The 20472-nt window shown below is 32.6% G+C and overlaps 1 protein-coding gene and 1 long non-coding RNA gene across 2 annotated transcripts in view; one reads left to right on the forward strand and one right to left on the reverse strand.

The window, feature by feature from the left end:
- The window catches only part of LOC105325760 (uncharacterized), a 57190-nt gene that overhangs the window by 16940 nt on the left and 19778 nt on the right, over nt 1-20472 (forward strand). The gene's annotated exons all lie outside the window — the stretch shown is intronic.
- On the reverse strand, nt 16719-19612 carry LOC117687231 (uncharacterized). Its single transcript, XR_010709474.1, has 3 exons — nt 19453-19612; nt 17925-18081; nt 16719-17291 (listed from the first exon to the last, which is right to left on the reverse strand). It is a non-coding gene; the product is annotated as an uncharacterized lncRNA (long non-coding RNA).

Raw genomic sequence — 20472 nt, forward strand, 5'->3', positions numbered from 1 at the left:
ACCCCATTCGCCTCGGAATAGGAAATAATAAAATATCTTGACATGTAACTGTTGAGATTCCCAACCCTAAACTATATCAGCTCTTGCTCCTTGTGTCATCGCGCATCAAATGATATATATTATCACTACTGGCTCTAAAAAGTACTGAAAGTGCCATTTTTTACTGATAACTTCTGATATTTACTGATATTGTACTGTTAGTGCTGAGAATTGCTGATATTTACTGATAATTTTACTGCTGTTACTGATAATTGCTGTTGGTTCTGATATTTACTGATATTTACTGATGCTTTTGCTGTGAGCTCTGATAATCACTGAGATTTACTGAGATTTACTGTTGGTACTGAGAATTGCTAATAATTACTGAGAATATTTTAAAGCCCAAAACATTGTCTTTTAATTATTAAATAATGCATATTTCAGATTTAACACAATTTATTTAATTATATATTCTTAAGTTTTATTTATTTGATATTTAGCTTCTTTTGAACTTCGGAAACTTACAGATCACATTTTAGACAATATTAGAAAGCCGGTCAAAAATTGGTACTTAAACTTAAGGCAGACTCTACAAAAATTTTAATTTCTAAATGCGGTGGACATTTTTTTTTCAACAATGAAAAACCCCATAATTCTTAACATGATTATTTTTCTTTTCAAAATAGAGAGATACCCGGTCAGGACTTTATAATGTCTTTGAGGTTTTACTTCACAGAAAGATTAGCGAGGCAGTATCTGTGTATAGTATGCATACTTTCAGCAGATCAAAAGGTTTGAATGTCGCAATTCAACCTTGTAAATTGTCAGTCTGGCACCTTGTGTATGACATTACGTAATATCCGTATACAGGAATCCATGATCTTGAGAATATTTATTCAAAGAGAAAAGTATTATTTTTATTGACAACAATATAAATTACGTATTAGAATGATTTTCATATTCATCATCTTATTTGTTCCGCATTCAATTGATTCAAAAAAGTTGGATAAATAATCTCTCTGACTCTCTCTCTCTCTCTCTCCTACCATTTGCTGAAATCAAAATAGGTAACAATCGGCGAAGAATAATGTTTATTGTCCGACCTTTCACTCTTTCTCTTTTAATACATATGTAATATATCTTTTGTTGCACGGCTAAGTAATGTTGTCATGATCTAGTTCTATTATTGTAAATCTGCCCACCCTGCTCTCTCTCTTTCTCTCTCTCTCTCTCTTGCTCGCATATATTATTTAGTCCTAAAATTTGAGTTTCCGAGTCAAAATGGCATAACGGCATTAGCACGATAAAGTTCTATTTCAGCATCACAACCGCCATTTCAAACACAGATTTCGAGTGTAAACTTTTCTAAGACTACATGTACAAAGAACACCAGCTTAATGTAGTGAAAAAGTGTTACGGCTTATCATGCTTTAATTCTCTCTCTCTCTCTCTCTCTCTCTCTCTCTCTCTCTCTCTCTCTCATTAAAACTTTATTCATGCACTTGTATGCGGTTATATAACCAGTGGCTATATAATTTTGAAAATAAGACACACAATTTAACTGATTTTCCTTAATCTATGAACGCTTAGATATTTAATCTCCACGCCTAAAAGCAAGCAGAAAAAAATATTTTGTATGTCTGGGATTAAGAAAAACCTCAGAACTAACAGAGAGCACTCAGACTATACACACGACAGGGTGACCACGGCAAGGTGTGAAAATTGACCACCTGTGTATATGTCTGGCAGTCGCTGAAAAGATTCTTTTGTATGTCTGGGATCAAGAAAGCCCTCAGAACTAACAGACAGCGCTCAGAATATATACGCAACAGAGTGACCGTGGCACTTTAAGGTGTGAAAATTGACCACCTGTGTATATGTCTTGCAGCCTCAGAATAAACAAATATAAATGGCCGGGAAATACAATGTGAAACAAAAGTGTTTGATTTTATTTTGAAAACAAAATTAGTGAATATGGCCGGGATAAAAACATCTTAAGTTTATAATCATAAATATTTAACACGGTTCAATTAAAGAGTTGATCGCTCAAAATTTAGAATCATTAAATAGATGTTTATCAATTACATAAAGTGGTTAAAATCTTTATAATTTTTTTTTACTATGGATTGTTCTATATATACAATGTAACACTGTAGTATCGAGTGGATTGGCGCACGGAGATGGGATATATAGCAATTCTGCAATTTCTACATTCATTTATTTATGTGCTGAATTGTGTTAATCAGCTAAAATAAAACTTCGAACAAGAACAAACAGAAAAAATATGCATTGAAATAGATAGGCAGATTATAAGAAGAATAATCAAATCTAATTTTTGTGGTTCTAAAAAAGAAGTTACTGTTGATAAAACTTTAGTTAGATCTTACATATTTCTTTTTAAAAAATGCCTGGTATTTGTTTACCGATAATTTTAAATAAATATAATTTGCATGTTACAGTAATTAAAATTAATCTCTTAAAAATCTCCTGCCTGTAATTCTCAGTAATTATCTGCAATTCTCAGTACCAACAGTAAATCTCAGTAAATATCAGTAATTATCAGAGCTCACAGCAAAAGCATCAGTAAATATCAGTAAATATCAGAACCAACAGCAATTATCAGTAACAGCAGTAAAATTATCAGTAAATATAAGCAATTCTCAGCACTAACAGTACAATATCAGTAAATATCAGAAATTATCAGTAAAAAATGGCACTTTCAGTACCTTTTAGAGCCAGTAGTGTATATGATTCGTTTGGAACACACCATTACTTCCTTAAACTGTAAATAATCAGGTATTTTATCTTATTCATATGTAGAGTGTGTCCCACGTCATCTTAATCGAAGCGTCTTTCTAGTTCATCGCAAAAAAAAGTATGGAGCATTGTTATTGACTGATTTGTAAGAAATGTAATTATAAAAAAAATAAGGTATCAATTTTAGATTTATATTTAAATGTGACCTTGTTTCCTGAATGTCAGACGAAGCTTGAAGTCATTTCAAAGACATCAAAAAAAGTCATGCAAACTAAATTTAGATAAAATGGAATGTTACTCAAACAAGGTGTTTCCTTAATTTGGAAACGTTCAGAATTACCATGTATTTATGTGTGTAATAATTAGTTCACTATATTTATAATTGTAAAATTATAGCTAATACTTTATTCATAAAAGAAAATCATTGATAAAAAAAAGTCATCCAATTGCATCAATTATGTAATGCATTGATGGATTAAATTTCATACTTTTACAATTTCTGAACACATTGTAAGTAACCCTAATTCTGTTATCTCACTATTTCATTTTTGAAAATAAATGTTACAATTAAATTTCACTCATTTCAATAGTTAATATGACTGTCTAAACATGTATTTTTTCGCATGGTTCAGCTCTAATGACTGCAAATTTCTGTCTAACTGTCCATGTTTTATAACCACTGATGCCTGCATGGGTGTTTTGAATGGGAATTGTAAAGTGATTTATCATTGGACAAATCAATCTGTATTTTACTTTAGGTCAACTTTGAAACAATCATTTTTATAGTATATTACTGGTCTACTTGTCTGGTTTTCTTTGAAATTGTGTTATTAATAGCATCATATATTGTAGCAATGTACATGAAAGAAAACCTTTCCTCTGCCATTTTGACTGAAATGAAAACAACATATTTTTGTCTGTATTTCATGCATCTTAAGAAAAATATATTGTTACATGAAATAATGATAAATAGTTGAATCGCCAATATTATTTTTAAATTCTCCATTTCTTAAATAACATCATTCGGGATTTACATCTCAACCACGATGCAAAACAGAATTTGAGGGACGGCTTTCTGCATTACCTTAAGTTGAAAATTTATTTGAAGATATGATTACACAATTGCAAATTGACTGTTATAAAAAATAATAGAAGAGACAATTAAGGTTTGCATTTTACTCTATTTAAATACATTTTCCAACATTGTTTAAAAGCAACATATCAAGTCTAGTTTAGTAATGCATTTGCCGTGAAATTGTAAACCAAAATACATTGTCCTTAAACTGTTTTCACAAACTATATGGCTTGAACAAATGCAATGTCTTTGAAGTACCACGAACATGGCATACTGTGGAATCATTAAATTTCGTGGGGGCCATATTTCGTGGATTGCTTAAATTTTACAGGTTCATAGGGACGTAATTTCGTGTATTCTCTGAAAACTACAAAGGAAATATTACTTTATTACCCTAATTTATTAATTCGTGGAGGATGTTTATTCGTGGTTGAGAGGTACCCACGAATTCCACGAAAATTGAGCCACCACGAAATCTAATGATTCCACAGTACTATTACATATTATCAAAGTTAATCTTATTTGATATCCAAAGTCCATGGATATGCAGTACTGTTTTACTGTAAAATTTATCAATTAACATGCCGATTCACATAACAAGTTCCTTTGATTGATAGTGACACGACCAGTGCCTTGACGGTGCCTTAATAGTCAGTGGTTCATTATCTTCTGTATAGCATGAAGGAACACCAATCTCAAACTTTTATAGAGTTTTTTGGTTTCTAATGTTGACAAATTGACTCCATTTCCAGCAGACTGTTTACAAGCATCAACTGCCTCCAAAATGTCACATTGTCTTCTGCATCCAACATGACTCTAAAATATTATTTACAATAGTTCTTGGGCTTTCATTGGTTTGCACATAAACATATTTTGTAGTTCACATATAAAAACATGTTTGATATAAATATGATGCTCCATAAATGTTTTCATCTACGCCTTTATTTCATTTGCAAACACTTTTCGTTTTTTATTTAGAATACACAAATCATTACCTCCCATCTTAACAATAAAAATATATCGACGAAACGATGTGATTTTCTTAGCGAAAAAGTTATTCCTTCCTTAGTGTTCAGCCGTTCACTAAAGGTTTTTATTACAGAACAAAATGCATAATATGATTTTCCCTTTAAAAAAGCTTCAATTAACACAAAATGTTGTAACAGATATTACATATACTTGTTCTAACTGTTTTAAGAAATAGGCAACGTAGCGTTTAGGATAATTACGCGTTGTTCTTTTGTTTTAAGATCACGGAATAACATGTGATACCATGGATATTTTGCCTCAATAAAAATCACTAGAAAATGTACAACATGTATCATGTATCAAAGTGGAACTGATAGCAAGTGAACAACGTATCATTAACGTATTTCGATTGATTTATAAAAGTATATGCCATTTGAATATATAAATAGAATAGTCAGAAGACATGCACTTAGAAGAAAAATTAAAACTAGGTTCTTATGTCATCCGTTTTATTATAAAGCTACGGTTATGACTTTTTAAAAAGTCATAACAAAGTGAATAGATTTTTTTTAGGATTAAACTATCATATTTTACCTGAACGCCAAGGATCCAGAAAAACCGTTTAGCTTGCGGTGACTATCGTTACGTCCTTTTCTATAAAGCATAATATCTTCAGTAACAAATATCATAATGCATTTCAATTTTCAGGTCTGAATCTAAACAGGAACATATCTAAAAGCACGAATATTTTACTTTACATTGACTTTTCACGATTTTATTGCATCTTTGACATTACTTTTGGATTAACCTTCGTACTTTATTAGCAAAGTATTTACAACAAAACTCTATGATAAAAATGTTGACTTCAATTTTTTTATTGTCAACTTTTCTTACTTATGTAGCAACATACCTAAATGTGGAGTTTTTGTCTCTCAGTTTTGGTTTTAATACGTAAAGGCGTGTTCTACGTATGAACAATTTCTTAAACGAGGAAAGCCACTGACAAACACGCTGATAAAACAAGATTGTCAACAATCTCGACTGAGTTTTTAATTTTTTAATAAGTTTTATGGTCCATGCAAAACTTTTCTAGCAAATACAATTTTTCGCTAGGCTGTATGCTGACTGGCGGTTTTATACCTTATAGTTTTCGTACTGTTTCTTATTAAGGTCTTCCGTTTCCAACGGAAGACCTTATTGTTTTCGTTCGGTTTCTTTTTCCCTATTATTATTATTAAGGTATTCCGTTTCCAACGGAAGACCTTATTGTTTTCGTTCGGTTTCTTTTTCCCTATTATTATTAAGGTCTTCCGTTTCCAACGGAAGACCTTATTGTTTTCGTTCGGTTTCTTTTTCCCTATTATTAAGGTCTTCCGTTTCCAACGGAAGACCTTATTGTTTTCGTTCGGTTTCTTTTTCCCTATTATTATTATTAAGGTTTTCCGTTTCCAACGGAAGACCTTATTGTTTTCGTTCGGTTTCTTTTTCCCTATTATTAAGGTCTTCCGTTGGAAACGGAAGACCTTCTTGTTATTCTTCGGTTTCTTTTTCCCTATTCTTATTAAGGTCTTCCGTTTTCCAACGGAAGACCTTATTGTTTTCGTACGATTTCTTTTTCCCTATTATTATTATTTTTCTTTTTTTTCTTACAATTTTAGTGCACGCGATTTCTCAAAAACGGCTCCGCCGATTTTCATGAAACTTTCAGATCTGTTAGATTATGATCTAAACCTGATAGGTTTTTTATTATATTGATGACGTCACTTCCGTTTTTGAGAAATTGACGTTTTAGCGATTTTAAGGGGGGGGTTGCTTGTCCGTGGAACTTCTCATAAACGATAAAAGATATCGAGTTCAAACTTTCAGGGATAGTAGACAAAAGATTGTAGATTTGTAAATTTATTTTCATTTTGATCTGGCTTAAAAGGCCCCGAAGCTCGCCTGGACCCGAAAATTGAGATGAAAAAAAACGTCGTAATTTTTTGTGGTTTTCTTTGATAATCTCTTTTCTGAAAAATATTCTGTTAAGACATGTAATGTAAAAAAAGTTTCTCAATACAAGACCTTTTCTTTAAAATCAAGAAAAAGGGGCTGGCCCCTCAAATAAGGGGTCCAAAGGGCTCTTAAGTCTTTAATCTGTAGCCCTTTACTGAGAGATATTTTGTGAAATGTTATAGAAGCAAATATGTTTATCTCACAGTTATGTATTCAAGCAATGTAATGATTTTGTCATGAATTACGTAATTAAGGGTTTTTAGGGGCCAAAAGTCCAAAATTTCGATCACCCATATATCAGAAAGGAAAATTATTTTGTAATGCAATACAGAAGAAAAGTTGTTCAAATTAATGTTCTTAACAAAATGCAACATTCAAAATTTTGTTAAACGGCCTCTAAAAGGAGATAAGGGATGGCCCCTAAAACCTTCTTCCTCATATATCTCCAAAACGGTAGCGAATTTTAAACACTTGTTGAACAAAATGTGTTCATAATTAAATGAACTTTCATTTGATATCAAGAAAAAGGGGCTGGCCCCTAAAATTAGGGGACCAAAAAGCTCTAAAGTCTTTAATTTGTAGCCCCTTTCTGACAGATATTTTGTGAAATGTTATAGAAGCAAATGTGTTTATCCTACAGTTATGTATTAATGCAATGTAATGATTTTATCATGTGTTATGTAATTAAGGGATTTTAGGGGCCAAAAGTCCAAAATTTCGATCACCCATATCTCAGAAAGGAAAAATATTTTGTAATACAGTACGGAAGGAAATTTGTTCAAAATGATGTTCTAAACAATATGCAATCTTCAAAATTTCGTCAAACGGCCCCTTTAAGGAGATATGGGATCGGCCCCTAAAGTCTTCTTTCTTATATATCTCCAAAACGGTAACGAATTTCTAAACACTTGTTGAACAAAATTTGTTTAGAATTAAATAACCTTTCATTTGATATCAAGAAAAAGGGGCTGGCCCCTAAAATTAGGGGACCAAAAAGCTCTAAAGTCTTTAATTTGTAGCCCCTTTCTAACAGATATTTTGTGAAATATTATAGATGCAAATGTGTTTATCCTACAGTTATGTATTCAAGCAATGTAATTAATAATTTTATCATGTGTTATGTAATTAAGGGTTTTAAGGGGCCAAAAGACCAAAAGTTTGATCATCCATATCTCAGAAAGGAAAAATATTTTGTAATGCAGTACAAAAGAAAAGTTGTTTAAAATGATGTTCTTAACGATATGCAACCTTCAAAATTTCGTGAAACGGCCCCTTTAAGAAGATAAGGGATCGGCCCCTAAAACCTTCTTTCTCATATATCTCCAGAACGGTAACGATTTTCTAAACACTTGTTTAACAAAATTTGTTTAGAATTAAGTGACGTTTTATTTGATATCAAGAAAAAGGGGCTGGCCCCTAAAATTAGGGGGATCAAAGGGCTCTAAAGTCGTTTATCTATAACCCTTTATTGAGAGATATGTTGTGAAATGTTATAGAAGCAAATGTGTTTATCTAACAGTAATGTATCCAAGCAATGTAATGATTTTGTCATGTATTACGTAATTAAGGGTTTTTAGGGACCAAAAGTCCAAAATTTTGATCACCCATATCTCAGAAAGGAAAAATATTTTGTAAGGCAATGCAGAGAAAAGTTGTTTAAATTAATGTTTTTAACAATATTCAACCTTTGAATTTTCTTTAAACGGCCCCTATAAGGAGATAAAGGATCGGCCCCTAAAACATTCTTTTTCATATATCTCCTGAACGGTAACGTATTTCTAAACACATGTTGAACAAAATGTGTTAAGAATTATATGAACTTTCATTTTATGTCAGGAAAAAGGGGCTGGCCCCTAAAATAAGTGGACCAAAGGGCTCTAATGTCTTTAACCTCTAGCACTTTACTGAGAGATATTTTTTGAAAGGTTATAGAATATGTTTATCTCAGAGTTATGTATCCAAGCGATATAATGGATTTGTACTTTTTCCATATCATGTTTTGCTGTCGAAAATCAAAGTCGATGATGTCATATTTCCTTCTAGAAATCGTACGGAAGACCTCCTCGTTGCTCGCAACGAGATCGTGTCTAGTTATTATTATTTTTTCCCCTTTTTTGTGCACGCGAATTCTCAGAAACGGCTCGGCCGATTTTAATCAAATTTTAGGATGTGATAGATATTGGTCTGAACTTGATTGGAAATTTTTTGTATTGATGACGTCACATCCGTTTTTGAGATATTGAGATTTTTCTAATTTTTATAGGGATATTTTGTCTTCTGTTGTTCTCATTAACTATAAGAGATATTAAGCTCAAATTTTTACGGTAGGTAAAGGAAAGATTGAAGTTTTGCATGATTGTTGTTTTGTATTTTTAGCACTACTGGCGCCAAAGCTCGCTATGGCTCGAAAATTGAGATTAAAAAAGCGTCGTGAATTTTTGTGCTTTTCTCTCTTAATCTCTTTTCTGGAAAATATTTTGTTAAAACATGTAATGTAAAAAAAGTTTATATTTACAAGACCTTTCTGCTGATATCAAGACAAAGGGGCTGGCCCCTCAAATTAGGGACCTAGAAGGCTCCAAAGTCTTTTACCCATTACTCTTTACCGATGGATATTTTGTAATAAATTATAGAAGCAAATATTTTTATCTTACAGTTATGAAGCCAAGCAGTATAACGATTTTCTCATATGTTACGTAATTAGGGGTTTTTAGGGGTCAAAAGTCCAAAACTTTGATCACCTATATCTCAAAAAGAAAAAATATTTTGAAATGCATTATAAAAAAAAGATGCTCAAAATGATGTACTTAACAACATGCAACCTAAAAAATTTGGTTCAGCGGCCCCAATAAGGAGATAAGGGACCGGCCCCTAAAACATTCTGTCTCAGATATCTCAGGAATAGTAACGAATTTCTGAACACTTGTTGAACAAAATTTGTGTAGAATTAAATAGCCTTTCATTTGAAATCAAGAAAAAGGGGCTGACCCCTAAAATAAGGGGACCAAAGGGCTCTAAAGTCTTTAATCTGTAGCCCTTTACTGAGAGATATTTTGTGAAATGTTATAGAAGCAAATGTGTTTATCTTATAGTTATGTATTCAAGCAATGTAATGATTTTATCATGTGTTACGTTATTTAGGGTTTATAGGGGCCAAAAGTCCAAAATTTTGATCACCCATATCTCAGAAAGGAAATATAGTTTGTAATGCAATACAGAAGAAAAGTTGTTCAAAATGATGTTATCAACAAAATGCAACCTTCACAATTTCGTTAAACGGCCCCTATAAGGAGTTATGGGATCGGCCCCTAAAACCTTCTTTCTCATATATCTCCAGAACGGTAACAAATTTCTAAACACTTGTTGAACAAAATTTGTTAAGAATTAAATGACCTTTCATTTAATATCAAGAAAAAGGGACTGGCCCCTAAAATTAGGGGACCGAAGGGCTCTAAAGTATTTTATCTATAACCCTTTATTGAGGGATATTTTGTGAAATGTTATAGAAGCAAATGTGTTTATCCTGCAGTTATGTATCAAAGCAGCAATGTATTGGATTTTGCCATGTGTTTTGTAATTAGGGGTTTTTAGGGGCCAAAAGTCCCAAATTTTGATCACCCATATCCCAGAAAGGTAAAATATTTTGAAATGCATTACAGAAGAAAAGTTGTTCAAAATGATGCAAAAGGGCTCTAAAGTCTTTTATCTATTACCTTTTATTGAGGGATATTTTGTGAAATGTTATAGAAGCAAATGTGTTTATCTTATAGCTATGTATCAAAGCAATGTAATGATTTTATCATGTGTTACGTAATTAAGGGGTTTAGGGGCCAAAAATTCAAAATTTGGATCACCCATATCTCAGAAAGGAAATATAGTTTGAAATGCAGTACAGAAGAAAAGTTGTTCAAAATGATGTTCTCAACAAAATGCAACCTTCAAAATTTCGTTAAACGCCCCCTAAAAGGAGATAAGGGATCGGCCCCTAAAACCTTCTTTCTCATATATCTCCAAAACGGTAACGAATTTCTAAACACTTGTTGACAAAATGTGTTCAGAATTAAATGTCCTTTCATTTGAATCCAAGAAAAAGGGATTGCCCCTTAAATTAGGGGATCAAAGAGCTCTAAATTTTTTTATCTATAGCTCTTTAATGAGAGCCATTTTGTGAAAGGTTATTGAAGCTAGATTAGGTATAATACGTTTATATATCCTAACAATATAATGATTTTCTCTTGCGTTACCCAATTAGGGTTTTTGAGGGACCAGCGGTAAACAAGTTTGATCTTTTCTATCTTAATTGAAAGAAATGCAAGTATTTAAAAAAGCAAGAGAACTTATAAAAAGCGATACAATAAAACATTAGTACTTCACTCCTTTTTCCATAACATGTTTTGTTGTCGAAAATCAAAGTCGATGATGTCATATTTCATTCTAAAAATCGAACGGAAGACCTCCTCGTTGCTCGCAACGAGATCGTGTCTAGTTATTAAGGTCTTCCGTTTCCAACGGAAGACCTTATTGTTTTCGTTCGGTTTCTTTTTCCCTATTATTATTATTTTTCTTTTTTTTTTCTTACAAATTTTGTGCACGCGATTTCTAAGAAACGGTTGGACCGATTTTCTTAAACTTTCAGATCTGATAGAGAGTGATCTGAACCTTATAGGTTTTTGATTTTATTGATGACGTCACTTCCGTTTTTGAGAAACTGACGTTTTAGCGATTTTCAGAGGGGTGGCTTGTTCCTCTAAGTTCTCCTAAACTATAAAAGATATTGAGTTCAAACTTTTAGGGATATTAGACGAAAGATTGTAGATTTGCAATTTTATTTTCATTTTGATCTAGCTTTAAAGGCGCCGAAGTTCGCCTGGACCCGAAAATTGAGATGATAAAAACGTCGTAATTTTTTGTGGTTTTCTTTAATTATCTCTTTTCTGAAAAAAAATTTGTTAAAACATGTAATGTAAAAATAGTTGCTATTTAAAAGACCTTTCTTTTGAAATCAGAAAAAAGGGGCTGGCCCCCTAAATTAGGGAACCAAAAGGCTTTAAAGTCTTTTATCTTTAGCCCGTTACCGAGGGATATTTTGTAAAATGTTATAGAAGCAAATATGTTCATCTCACAGTTATGTATCCAAGCAATGTAATGATTTTTCCATGTGTTACGTAATTAAGGGTTTTTAGGGGCCGAAAGTCTAAACTTTCCAGCACCCATATCTCAGAAAGGAAAAATATTTTGAAATGCAGTACAGAAGAAAAGGTGTTCAAAATGATGTTCTTAACAATATGCAGCCTTCAAAATTTCGTTCAACGGCCCCTTAAAGGAGATAAGGGATCAGCCCCTAAAACCTTTTTTCTCATTTATCTCCAGAACGGTAACAAATTTCTAAACACTTGTTGAACAAAATGTGTTTAGAATTAAGTGACCTTTTATTTGATATCAAGTAAAAGGGGCTGGCTCCTTAAATTAGGGAACCAAAGGGCTCTAAAATCTTTTATCTATAGCCCTTTACTGAGGGATATTTTGTAGAATGTTATAGAAACAAATATGTTTATCTCACAGTTATGTATCCAAGCAATGTAATGATTTTATCATGTGTTATGTTATTAGGGTTTTTTAGGGGCCAAAAGTCCAAAACTCTGATCATTCATATCTCTGAAAGGAAAATTATTTTGAAATGTAGTAAAGAAAAAAAGTTGTTCAAAATGATGTTGTTAACAATATGCAACCTTCTAAATTTGTTAAACGGCCCCTATAAGGAGCTAAGGGATCAGCCCCTAAAACCTTTTTTCTCATATATCTCCAGAACGGTAACAAATTTCTAAACACTTGTTAAACAAAATGTATTAAGAATTAAGTGACCTTTTATTTGATATCAAGAAAAGGGGCTGGCCCCTAAAATTAGGTAACCAAATGGCTCTAAAGTCTTTTATCTATAGCCCTTTACGGAGGGATATTTTGTAAAATGTTATAGAAGCAAATATGTTTATCTCACAGTTATGTTTCCAAGCAATGTAATGATTTAATTATGTGTAATGTAATTAGTGGTCTTTAGGGGCCAAAAGTCCAAAATTTTGATCACCCATATTTCAGAAAGGAAAAATAATTTGAAATGCAGTACAGAAGAAAAGGTGTTCAAAATGATGTTGTTAACAATATGCAACCTTCAAAATTTCGTTCAACGGCCCCTATAAGGAGATAAGGGATTGGCCCCTAAAACCTTCTTTCCCATATATCTCAAGAACGGTAACGAATGTCCAAACATTTGTTGACAAAATGTTTTCAGAATTAAATGACCTTCCATTTGATTTCAAGAAAAAAGGGCTGGCCCCTTAAATTAGGGGATCAAAGGGCTCTAAAGTCCTTAATCTATAGCGTTTTACTAAGAGTTATTTTGTGAAAGGTTATTTAAGCTGAATTAGGTATAATACTTTTATATATCCTAACAATATAATGATTTTCTCTTGCGTTACCTAATTAGGGTTTTTAGGAGCGAGAGGTAAACAAGTTTAATCTTTTTTATCTCAATTTGGAGAAATGCAAGTATTTAAAAAGGCAAAATAAGAAAAGTTATAAAATGCGATACAAAAAAGCATAAGTTCTTCACACTTTTTTCCATATCATGTTCTTTTGTTGAAAATCAAAGTCGATGATGTCATATTTCCTTCTAAAAATCGGACGGAAGACCTCCTCGTTGCTCGCAACGAGATCGTGTCTAGTTATTATTATTTTTCTTTTTTTTTCTTACACATTTTGTGCACGCGATTGCTCAGAAACAACTCTACTAATTTTCATGAAACTTTTAGATATAATAGATAGTGATCGGAACCTTATAGGTTTTTTATTGTATTGATGACGTCACTTCCGTTTTCGAGATATTGACGTTTTAGCGATTTTTAGAGGGTCGGCTTGTTCCTCTAACTTCTCCTAAACTATAAAAGATATTGAGTTCAAACTTTCAGGGTACGTAGACAAAAGAGTGTAGATTTGCAATTTTATTTTCATTTTGATCTGGATTGAAAGGCGCCGAAGCTCGCCTGGACCCGAAAATTCAGTTTTAAAAAAATGTCGTATTTTTTCTGGTTTTCTTTGTTTATCTCTTTTCTGAAAAATATTTTGTTAAGACATGTAATGTAAAAAAAGGTTTATATTTACAGGACCTTTCATTTGATATCAAGAAAAAGGGGCTGGCCCCTCAAATTAGGGGACCAAATGGCTCTAAAGTCTTTTATCTGTAGCCCTTTACTGAGAGATATTTTGTGAAAGGTTATAGAAGCAAATGTGTTAATCTCACAGTTATGAATCTAAGTAATGTAATGATTTTATCATGTGTCACGTGATTAAGGGTTTTTAGGGGCCAAAAGTCCAAAATTTTGATCACCCATATCTCCGAAAGGAAAAATATTTTGAAATGCGGTACAAAAGAAAAGTTGTTCAAAATCATGTTCTCAACAAAAAGCAAACTTCAAAATTTCGTTAAACGGCCCCTATAAGGAGATAAGGGATCGGCCCCTAAAACCTTCTTTCTCATATATCTCTAGAACGGTAACAAATTTCTAAACACTTGTTGAACAAAATTTGTTAAGAATTAAATAGCCTTTCATTTGAAATCAAGAAAAAGGGGCTGGCCCCTCCAATTAGGGGACCAAAGGGCTCTAAAGTCTTTAATCTGTAGCCCTTTACTGAGAGATATTATGTGAAAGGTTATAAAAGCAAATGTGTTTATCTTACAGTTATGTATCCAAGTAATGTAATCATTTTATCATGTGTTATGTAATAAGGGGTTTTTAGGGGCCAAAAGTCCCAAAATTTGATCACCCATATCTCAGAAAGGAAAAATATTTTGTAGGTCAGCACAGGAAAAAAGTTGTTTAAAATGATGTTCTTAACGATATGCAACCTTCAAAATTTCGTTAAACAGCCCCTTTAAGGAGATAAGGGATCGGCCCCTAAAACCTTCTTTCTCATATATCTCTAGAACGGTAACGAATTTCTAAACACTTGTTGAACAAAATTTGTTTAGAATTAAATGGCCTTTCATTTGATATCACGAAAAAGGGGCTGGCCCCTTAAATTAGGGGATCAAAGGGCTCTAAAGTCTTTTATCTATAGCCCTTTAATAAGAGCCATTTTGTGAAAGGTTATTAAAGCTAGATTAGGTATAATACGTTTATATATCTTAACAATATAATGATTTCCTCTTGTGTTACCCAATAAGGATTTTCAGGGACCAGAGGTAAACAAGATTAATTTTTTTTCATCTTAATTGGAAGAAATGCAAGTATTTAAAAGAGCAATGTAAGAGAACTAATAAAAAGCGATACAATAAAGCATTAGTACTTCACTCCTTTTTCCATATCATGTTTTGTTGTCAAAAATTAATTATTATTATTTTTTTTCTTACAAATTTTGGGCACGCGATTTCTCAGAAACGGCTCGACCGATTTTCATGAAACTTTTAGATATGATAGATAGTGATTGAAACCTTATAGGTTTTAAATTATATTGATGACGTCAATATCGTTTTTGAGATATTGACGTTTTAGCGATTTTTAGAGGGGCGGCTTGTTACTCTAAATTCTCCTAAGCTATAACAGATATTGAGTTCAAACTTTCATGGAATGGTAGACAAAAGATTGTAGATTTGCAATTTTATTTTCATTTTGAACTGAATTGAAAGGCCCCGAAGCTCGCCTGGACCCGAAAGTTTAGTTTAAAAAAATGTCGTATTTTTATCTTGTTTTCTTTGTTTATCTCTTTTCTGAAAAATATTTTGTTAAGACATGTAATGTAAGAAAGGTTAATATTTACAGGACCTTTATTTGATATCAAGAAAAAAGGGCTGCGCAGCACTGTTAAGGTTGCATATGCTTAAATTACCAAAAAATATGTCATCAAAAACGAGATACAAATATGATGGTCGTATTAATCAAAACTCGCATACAGCTTTTCCCAAAATAATATTAGCCTAACTCAAGTGATCCATGTGTTACGACACACATGTGCATTTACCGTCATCACGTGCCTATCACGTGACATCGATATTTATAGACATTTTACAATGTCACACATATTTTTCAATATCGCAAGGGCATACTCCCGTTGTACATTTATTTGTTTTGCATGTATAATTTAAATGTGATCTCCTTCACCCAAAAATCACTGCTGCTTAAATGGAATCGAGTTAATTACAACGCCATATCCAAAAATACACTCGACAATCCATCATTTACGGGGGTATCGCGTCATTTTTCATCAACGAATAAGACAAATCCGGAGAATAAAACAAAGCAGCAGCATTTTTCAGTTACCTCAAAACCTTTTTGATCACTGTGTAAAATATCAAAAGTATCCATGCAGGTTATGCCCTTGCGAAAATGCGTTGAAGATGATGTACATGTATTTTCCTTAACTTAACCCCCTTTTCAAACGCAATGCAGATCTAGATTTCGGCTAAGGGAAATAACTATGTAGGTATAGTGTTGTGGGAAATTTGATACATTACGAGCATTTTGCGATATTTTCCCTTGGTTGTATTGCTGGAGGCAAAATTGTAACTCAAGTAGAAATAAATATCATGCATTTATAAATTTCAAGTGACAGCGTGGGTCAGGCATTTACCTCTTTATATTCCATGCGCGGATCCAGAAAGTTTTTCCGGGGGGGGGGGGGTACGACAGTTATTTGAGTTTGCCAGGAAAGGGGTTGTCCAAGGTATAATTTTGTAATGTAATTTAAATAAATTTGAATTTTGCAGGGGGGATCTGGATCCCCCTAGCTGACCCCCCCCCCCCCCCCCAAAAAGAAAAAAGATCCGTGCATGTATTCAGCGACAATCAAAGCCGTGCATTTTTTCATTTTATTTTTTACCTAAATCAATAATTGGTGAATGAAATATATTTTAAAACACATTCTTTCTCAAAATTACTGTTTATTTTTTTGAAAGTATTCCTCAACATTGCTGTTAATTTTTAAGAAAGGACAAGCACAAAACTCTTACCCCCACCCCCTTCTTATTGAACAAATACTCAAAGAACAATACATGAACAATGTAAATTCCTAGATTTTGAGTGTTGATCACAACAACAAATACATAGATTTCAAACATTTATTATTCATTTTTCAAGGGAATATTGAAAAAATAACTCATAGTCAGGAAACTGTTAACAAATAAATAATGGTTTAAATAAATAATATTTGCATATTAAGATTAATTTTGACTGTAAGTTTTAAATATCATTGCTAATAATTAAAAAAAACAAACCAAGAGTTGCAAAATCCTTAGCTCAGATTCAACATATAAATACATGTACTAAGATTAGGTTTGTATATTTATAATTAACATATATAATCATGTTGATATTTCTGTTTGGAGGTTATGAATGCACATAATTGTTTTCCTCATACAAAATCATGCCGATAGTCTCCACATAGGAAAAGCTGGGTAACAGGCAGGAACATAGGGAGGTAGAACCAGCCAATTCACCAATTGATGCAGATAGTCTCACGCATAAGCCTACAAAGTTTAACATATAACATTATATATTTTAGCACTTGCACTTTACAACAGTATAAACTAAACAATGTCAAATGACGAAAAATGATCTTTCACCCTGGGAAATCTTTTTTGATAAAGTACAACCCTATGAGCAAAGAATTAGTCTCTGATGTTTATTCAAAGTTCTTGTAAACAATAGTGAACACAAAATATGCCAAGATGGACACACCATTACATAGAAGAATAATTGGAAATGCCACTTGGGCATTTACATGTACATGTATTTTATGTTCTTTTTTCCTAAATTTTGATTTCTTTATATATTAAATATAAATATATATTATTATTAACATTACATATTTTCTTGTGGCAATTAACAAATGTTCCGAATATACTGAAGAAAATCAAGAGAACTTAATACTCCAAGATGACTTAGATGTAAATGAAAGAACCCTCCCCCCTCCCCCCCCCCCCCATTAAAACAATCTTTATCGTCAATGGATAATGCTAAGCAATCAATGTTTGCGATATAGTGTATACTCTCAGAGCAAGTTTAATTACATTTCCAGCAGAATGAAAACACACAAATACTGGCAGGGTAGTCTCCACCCACAGAATATATATGTAAGGCACTGTATTTTTAAATCTTACCAAAAACATGTTAAATGCAATTGGATAAATTCAACTTAGGGGCTGAAGCAGTTGATTGTAATGAGTCACTTGAGCACACAGCATATGGAATCAAACACCATGACACGGGTACCCCGCATCTTTCACCTCTTCTACACAACACAAGTAGTACAGGAGTCTACAAATGAAATACATGTATAAGCTACAGTGTAAATGAAATCATCAAATTACCCGTTATTTAGACTTGAACTCAAATTTTATGCAGCGATACAAGTAATAGTTGATCAGTATGCAGTCTTTGAGGCTGGCAATCAGCTAATAAAGGTGTGAAAGACAAATAATAGCACCTCGTATTTTGAAACCTCAAAGCTATCACTCTTTTTCTTTCTAGATTATATATTCCGTTCAATTAAAACAAATAAAGTCAAAATTATACAGTGCACTACATAACAGCTTTTAATCGACATAGCCGCCTTAACTCCAGATAAGTCTCAACGAAATGTTTTGACTGACCCCTGTCATTGAAAGCCAGGTGTACAGTAATTGCATGATGCGAGTTGAATGAAGGTGATGACAATCTAGTTGTAGCTATTAACAATGTAATGCTACCTAACAAGGATAACTGTATTGCTTTGAAAAATGTTTTAATTGTCTGCAAGGACAGTCAATGCGCCTGACAAATAATTTCATTTAAAAATTGTTCTGATAATTTAAACATGTTAAAAAACCTGATCATGTTGATATTTAAGACTGGTCAGCAAAACAATACAATATTAGAGACTCAGAGATGATTATTCTCACAGCAATTAACCTATGTTGTATCATCTTTTTTTATTCTAGACCATAATTTTACATATACTGGTAATATAATTATGACACACTGTTATGTTGAAATTAATTCTAAATAAATATTAAGACTATTTAATTTCTATGTAAACAAGCTGAGCAGTGACATTTTTATTTGAAGCCCAAGGATCAGCAGTCAGAAGTGATACTTTAAGGCAATTTGTCAGAGTAAAAATGATTTCTTTTAATCAATTGGTACACATGCAAAAAACAAAATATTGATTTTATACCAGTCCATGTAAATAAACCAACACAGTCTAAAACAGTGGCACTACTTATCATCTACATTGATACATGTAAGGCGTCGCTAATAAATAATCAATGTGGAACTGGAAGGTTGTGCATTCAGGTAAAATCTGATGTCTGATGGGGAAAAGCTGATAAATCGCCATCGACATTTATTTGTTCAAGACGTTTTCAACAAGTTGGATTTAAATACTCTTTAAATATTCTTTAAAATAATAAGTTATATGCAATTAAAGTATTGATATACATAATCATTTGTGTAACAAAATGACATGCTAGTGCTTTGAAAAGTAATAAAACTTCATAATTATTTACAACATGTGCCATGATGTGGTCGTAGGAAAACACATCTCGATCCTTACATCACATTGTTGTTTCAGCACACAATAAGTACTGCGTTTACATTCTTTATCATACTGTGTACGTTAGTTTATGGAATGATATGTCCAATACTTACCATATCTCCTGCATAGTTCGACATCCACACGCATAGTATCAATCCACAACATCTCGGCGCACATGTTTACATCCATGCCTGCCATTTTGCTACCAGCTAAAAAAAGTCGACGCGTAACGGATCGATACAGGCGTCGGAAAGGAGCGGATCGGAACCAAACGACAATTAATGTTTTCATTGAAAATAAGTAAATAATGATCATTATTGCACAATGAGGGGTTTAATATTTGATTTAACTCTTTCTCAACAAGAAATTAAATCCAAAAACTAATCAACTACCATAAATAGATGTTATTTACGTTAAATTACATATCTAATGAATATTCATGAGTTCAAAGTTGATCCAAATAAGCCCCGCCTCCAAATTCCAGCCTTAACTGTGCTGCGTGGCCCCTCAAATTAGGTAACCAAAGGGCTTTAAAGTCTTTAATCTGTAGCCCTTTACTGAGAAATGTTTTGTGAAATGTTATAGAAGCAAATATGTTTATCTTACAGTAATGTATCCAAGTAATGTAATGATTTTATCATGTGTTACGTAATTAAGGGGTTTTAGGGGCCAACAGTCCAAAATTTTGATTACCCATATCTCAGAAAGGAAAAATATTTTGTAATGCAGTACAGAAGAAATGTTGTTCAAAATGATGTTCTCAACAAAATGCATTCGTCACAATTTCGTTAAACGGCCCCTAAAAGGAGTTAAGGGACCGGTCCTTAAAACCTTCTTTCTCATATATCTCCAGAACGGTAACAATATTTTAAACACTTGTTGAACAGAATTTGTGTAGAATTAAATGACCTTTTATTTGATACCAAGAAAAAGGGGCTGGCCCCTCAAATTAGGGGACCAAAGGCCTCTACAGTCTTTAATGTGTAGCCCTTTACTGAGAGATATTTTGTGAAATGATGTAGAAGCAAATGTGTTTATTTTATAGTTATGTATTCAAAATGTAATGATTTTATCATGTGTTACGTAATTAAGGGGTTTTAGGGGCCAACAGTCCAAAATTTTGATCACCCATA

The sequence above is a fragment of the Magallana gigas genome, chromosome 9 (assembly GCF_963853765.1).
Source record: "Magallana gigas chromosome 9, xbMagGiga1.1, whole genome shotgun sequence".
Taxonomy (NCBI): Eukaryota; Metazoa; Mollusca; class Bivalvia; order Ostreida; family Ostreidae; genus Magallana; species Magallana gigas.